The following is a 6,743-nucleotide window of genomic DNA, read 5'->3' as shown; positions in this document are numbered from 1 at the left end:
GGCCCAATGTGTGCTAGAATGTAAGGGCAAGAGGCAACGATCTTCAATGGGGCAACTTGTTTACACAATTTGGGGTACCACTCAGTTGTGCCACCTCAACATGAGAAATGGAAAAATGTGTAGAGGTTTCACCTACCACCAAATTTTTGGGAACTTTGATTGGCCACATCAGCCACCACCCATCTTTGGGCGTCTTTGGTGTGTATCAAGCATCAGACGCCCACTACAGTATTCCCAAGGATACTCCCAAAAGTATATGAGGCATGTCTCAATGATATGGTATAATCAATAATCACAATACCTTACCACCACTTCCATTCACTTCCACACATCCTCCACTCCTAATTATGTTGCCGTATAACATGTAGCACTGACATGTAGCACTGCAGCATTCAAAGCCTATAGCTTCACACTCCAACTTCACAAAATCTTACAATACCACATGTCACCCCACATCACGTGCATAGGTGGACTGGTAAGAATGTGCTAGAAGCAAGTGGGTCCCATCCGCTATTTTTCCAAAGGGTCCCTCATATGATAAAAGCTATAGGGTACCATGTATTATGTCCATTACATAGAAGTACCAATGGCAAAGAAGGCACCATGTGACTTATCCATGGATGCCTTTTTGCCCCCAAGGGAGTATAAATGCAATGGTAAATAGTTTGTAAAATGCAATGGTAATATCTTCCCCTTATGACTTTATGGTAATATATTCTCCTTTTTTACTTTAGAATAGAGGGTATGCTCTACTTAAGATTCGTGTAGTCCATATTAGAAAATTTGCATGATTCTCTTATACTAACTTCAAATTATAACCTTTCTTTTCGTTGCCTTTCTCAATGTTTCCTTGTTCCTTCATCTTGGTATCCATCTAGGAATGCATTATTCAATTTGTAAGTTGTAGATAATACATCCATTTGGATTACCTTAAAACCCATTTATTTATGTAGGTAGTTTTTGTACTCAAGGTAATGGAGCAAACCAAAGGTAAGGAGTCACACTTAATGAGAGAATAGTGCTTTATGAGGAATGAGGGGTTTGCGTGAGTTATTTTATACACAACCATTTAAGACTTGTCGCATTTGGAGGTTCCTAATGTATGCATAAACCAATTGTGTTATACTCTTCCTCTTCCCTACAGTTGCAATCATCCATTACCTTCTTGCATTCCCTCTCCTAGTTCTCCCCCACACTCTCCGACTCCTTGCTCTCCCACACATTCTCCCTACTCCATTCCAATTGACCAATTGCATTTCTCAACCCTAAATTCCTTCTAAACCATGAAATCCCCTCTTATCCCTTCTCAAATTTACTCTTTCCCTTTGCTGCAAAACTAAATCCATTTGTAAAACCTGAAATCCTACTCCTACCTTCTCTTTCCAATCTTAAATTATATTTCTAAGACAAACCCCCTCCATCCAGCTCAACTTGATTCTCTATTTATTGCACTCATTTTTATCACCCTTGCTTCTCCTCTCAATGGAATACAACCCAAGGCCTTATCATACTCAAAAAACAAATCCATTGATTTAGAACAACATATTGCCAATAACTAACTAAAAACTTGGAATTTCAAACGAGAATAATTGGCAATTTAGGGGAAAGGAAATGAGGTTCTCAAGAAAACCTTACTCTAGGGAAAGATTTACAAGCTATTTCTTATTTAGCCATGTTGGATATTGTGCCAATACATGATGATTATCACACAATGTGAACTAGTACATTTGGGTGGAAGTCAAAGATAAAGTGATTCACAAATTTCTTGGAAATGCATGAAGGTTAAAGGACAAAGAAGCACCTTGAATACATTCATGGCTTCAAATCAGACTTTTGAAGACAATGTATTGCCACAACCTCATCTTCAACAAATGATGCTAGATGGAAGCATAGTGTGCCAATGTTATCTTCCACTTGGAATGACAAAGAAGGTTGTTTAGAGACTGTTAACAAAACTTTGCAAGATAGAGGAGGAAGAGAAATTTCAAGATTTACTGTATATAGAGTTTGGCATGCTCAATTTTGCAATGTAAGAACACCATCAAAGTAACAGATGTTAAAATGCAAGGTTTGTGATGAATTGAAAAATGCTATCGAGCATAGCAAATTCAAGGCATGTTGAGGAAAGTATTTAAAATGGCAAGCGATCCATTTACATCACGTGCATGATGCTAGAAAGTTGTATGCTTATTGGAGGAAGGGGAGGAAGCAATTTCAAACATGAATAAATCCATATGCATTATCATTGATGGAATGGATTAGAACACAACTACTTTGCCAAGGTATAGAGAGGCCCCACCTCCATTGGAGGGTAAACGTGGACTAAAAACTCACTTGTGCGGAGTATTAGTACATGGATACCAACTCTTTTATGACATATGGATTGATAGTTTGCATGAACACAATAGTAATCAAGTGGCAACATCTATCATGAAGGCAATACGGAAGGTCAGGGATGCTCATGGATGCTTACCTCAAATTTTGTGGATACGAGTTGATAACTTCTTGAGAGAAAACAATAACAGATACATATTTGGGTTATGCTCCATGTTCATTGCTTTGAAAATATATGAAGAAGTGGAAGTGGGTTTTCTCCTTGTTGGCCACACACATGAAGACATAGACCAAATTTTTAGTGTTATATATGGAGAGTTGAAGTCTTGAGGGATGTTTTGACTATAGAGGACATGCTAGCTTGAAATGGGAAAAAATTTGGTGGCTCTTGAATGGAGGAATCAGAAGTAGCTATCTTGCATAGAATGGTAGACTATAGGATGCTAATTGAGCCACATTTGAAAAAAGGAGATGATGCACTAATAGGTCATACAAATCCAAGATGAAATGAAAGGCTTGCAGGCCTTCACGTCTCATGTTAGAAGTATGATGCAAGAATACCTAGAGTTGTAAAATAAAAATAGGAAGATAATTAAGTCAAATGAAGCTCTTGTCAAATATCTAAAAGGATAAGAAATTTACCAAGTACAGAATACTTTTTTTTTTGCCGAAAAAACAGTTCTAATTATATTACTTCGAGAACAAGATACAAGAGGTCAGCTTATAGCTGACGAGCTGCGTTCACAAACCGGACGCAGCCCAAAAGGTAGCATAATAAATCATACTCTCACGGAGGAATATGCTGAGTGTGAATGAACAGCCATCGGGGTGGTGAGTAGTGCCACCGAAGGCCCTGCGTAGTCTGCTCGAAGAAGAGGCTCTGTGTATCCCAAGCCTGGAGGAAGCGTCTCCGCTTCTCCTGACCAGCCCGGGAGTCTCCCTGAATCTGGTCCCACTGGCCTCTGAGGGTATGAATAATCTCACTCCAAATCTCCGCCATGATCTGGGCAGTCGATAAGGAGGTGCCACCGAGGATCTGCGCGCAGCGCGAGGTCCAGATGTGCCATCCTGTAATGCTGCTGATAATCTCCCAGACTGGCTGCCTCTCCCGAACTCCTGTATCAGCCTCTGCTAGGTGCTGTGGGATACCCTCGAGCGGCCCCCACGTCCCCTGTGTGATAAGGAAAGTGGGGTCCTGCTGGCATGCCTCGAACAAGTGATGAAGACCAGGTGCGGTGCTGCACCAACAGAACGCGCCCCAAGTGATCACTCCTAGCTCTGGTGCTGCACGAGTAAGAAGCCCGAAAGTCCACCTCCACACTTCCTGGGCGCGCGTGCAGCTCCACAGGCAGTGTTTTGGTGACTCCTCATCCGCATGGCAAATCTGACAGCAACCGTCCTGGCCTATCTGCCTCAACCAGCTCCCCACTGGAAGACCTTTGTGGGTAAGAAGCCACAGGAAGTATGAGATCTTCCGCGGCCGCCAGCTCTCCCACAAGGCCTTCCAGAAAGCCTGCAAAAAGAACCTGGAAATACCCTGTGCGTACCAGCTAGGACGCTGGGTGGGGGGGCGGCTCTGCATCCTCCCGAGAACTCGCCTGCCCAGAGTCGTGCTGTAAGCGAAGAAGGAAGTCGGCCCCTGTCCTGTCACAATCTCTGGCCACCACCACTCTCCTGGGTCCCACTCAAGCTCTGACAAGGCCCGCCCCTCCCAGAGCCAAAGACGCCAAAGCTGCAACTGGTCCTGCTCGATACTGGGGTCGGTATGCCAGACCTTCCCCAGAAGGCCTACGACCCTAACCCTCTGCCACGGGAGTAGGGGGTCGATGAGCGCATCCTCTCTCCTGAGTCGTCCGTCCCCTGAAACCGCGAAGAAGGCGATAGAGGAGTCATCCAAACGTCCTGCGACCACCAGTGGGATGCCACGGGGGGTGAACTGTCCCAGCCAGTGGGTGTCTCCAGGCATGAGGACCTGAGGCTCAGGTGGGGCCAACCAAGCGGCTGGGATCGCACCGTCGATCTCCGTGCGTCTCGCCTGGACTCCGCGTGCACCTCCCGCTGCGTCTGCAAGATCGGCCATCTCCAGATGTCTGTACGTATCCCTCCAAACTCGAAGGGACCGGGCTGGCCCCCTCATCCAGCCGTCCCACCTGATATGTGATCTCTCCCCCAACTGAAGGCCCTCGGCGTCTCTGACCTGCCCATTCCAGACGAGCGGCTGGCGATCGATCTCCTCCTGACAGCTGGGCTGGGACTGAATGAGACTGAGACGGAGCCGCCTCCAAACCATGAGGAGGCTACGAACGAGTGGGGAGCGGGGCTGAGTGAGCGGGGCGGAAGTGAAGATCCACCTGAAGGACGGTAGCCACTCTCCACCTCGGCGCGGGACACAAGAGCCGACTCCCTGCTGAAGTAACATCTTCCACGTCTGCCCCCCTGGGGTCAAACCGCGGATGATAAGCTTGCCTAACAAGGCCTGACTCTGAAGCTCTGGATCAATGACCCCCAGACCCCCCTCCGCCTGCGGAAGAATGACTGTCTGCCAAGCAACCCTGGCTCTGGTATCTCTCTGCCCATCCTCCCCAGACCAAAGAAAGTTCCGAACCAACCTCCTGAGCTGTGCCACGCTGGATCTCGAGAAGCACCAACAGGAAGCCACATACCAAGCCGTGGCTAGAAGGACCTGGTTAACTACTAAAGCACGACCTGCAAGGGACAGCTTAGCAGTGCTCCAGAAAGCCAGCTTCCGTCGGATGGAATCTAGCACCGGGAGAAACTAGTACAGAATACTTAGATTTATTTTTTGCCATAACAAGATGAGTCGAGAAGATCTGAATTTCTCAGAGATACTATAATTAAAGATATGGAAGATGTAGAGCAATGCATTTTACGTGCAAATTTTGTGGAAGGTGATAAGCCCTTGCTAGAGTTTGTACCATCTAATGAAATCGCAAAGGGTCTTTTATTGCCATTTGGTCAGCTGATCTGGAATCAAAATCAAATGACCAAGGTGGACCAATTCGGGTCACAAAGGTTGCTCAATTTGCAACGGATGAAATGGAAATCCCTAGTACATTCACAGCTTTGTGGTATGAACCAAAACCTTCGAAAACTCTCCCAAAAAAGTATGCAATGAAAAAACTTTATGAGGTTTGTTCACAAAAGAAACACGAATGGGTTCCAAACAAAGAGTGCTTGAGTGAAGTGGAGGTGAGTAGCATTGTTCATTGTTGGAGTTTGAGGATTGGAAGTCTAAAAAAGAAGAACGAGTATGATGTAAAGAAAGTTATCATGATCTTGACTACAACGGCACCTATATTAAATATTATTTAAATAGACTTGATCCATCTCAAAATGAAGTAACAGAGTCTAATGACTCTGAAAGACATTCGCAGTCATAAAAGATGCTATCTTATGCATTATTTTCAACAAGAGGTGTATCTTTACACCGCCTCTATGTTGGTAGCAACAACTCTTGAATTATCATATATAAGTTATTTAATTTATGTACTTCAAAATTAATAAATAATAATAAAATAATTAGTAATAATCATGAAAGTATTTGATAAATAATTATTAAGAAAGTATTTAGTAATAAAAATGATATAATTATAACTAATTTAAAGATTTATTAACAATCGATTACAATTTTTAACTAATTAGCAAATATTGTTAATTAGAAAATGAGTTAACAATTATTTGAAAAATTAATATTTCTTAAGAAATTAATTAATAGATATTGTTAATTAGAAAATGAATTAACAATGAATTGGAAAATTAATAAGAAGATGAAGTGAAGTAATAATTAATTTAGAAATTTGTCATTGAGAAGTTAGCTTTATGATATTTGTATTCAAAATAATTGGAAAAAAGACAATGAGTTCATTTTTTATGTCAAATGTGCATGATAGTGTACTAGATTTTGGAATAACCTTTTGGAAATGATGGAAACTCCTCAAAGTGATCCCACCTCCTTTTTAAGGGGGCTCCGAACTAATTTTTTCCTCCACAATTTGCTTTTTTTATATAGCAATAATAGGGTTACCCTTTCCTCGAGCACTCTCTCACTCAAATGCAATAAAAAATAGAAACCTCATATATCCACTTAATTGGTGAGAGGAATTTTTAATGAAAAATTTAGAAATTTTCTCTAGATTCACCCTTTCTTAATTTCTATGCATGTTCTTCCAAGAAATGTTTACATTGAATTGTCACTTACCTCCCTTCAACCCCCCTTCATGGCAAGTTTGGAAGCTTCTTTCACCTTCGCATTGCTATATTTCGCCCCAAATGCTCTTGTCTCTAAGCTCCAATATGGTAAAGGGTGCATGTTGGAGGATTTTCTCTAAGCTCCAATATGGTAAAGGATGCATGTTGGAGGATTTTTGGAATTATAATGAGTTTAGCAT

This window comes from Dipteris shenzhenensis, chromosome 22 (assembly GCF_047967505.1).
Source record: "Dipteris shenzhenensis isolate YYH24624 ecotype China chromosome 22, Dip_SZ_1.0, whole genome shotgun sequence".
NCBI classification, from domain to species: domain Eukaryota; kingdom Viridiplantae; phylum Streptophyta; class Polypodiopsida; order Gleicheniales; family Dipteridaceae; genus Dipteris; species Dipteris shenzhenensis.
This window is presented reverse-complemented; position numbering follows the sequence as displayed.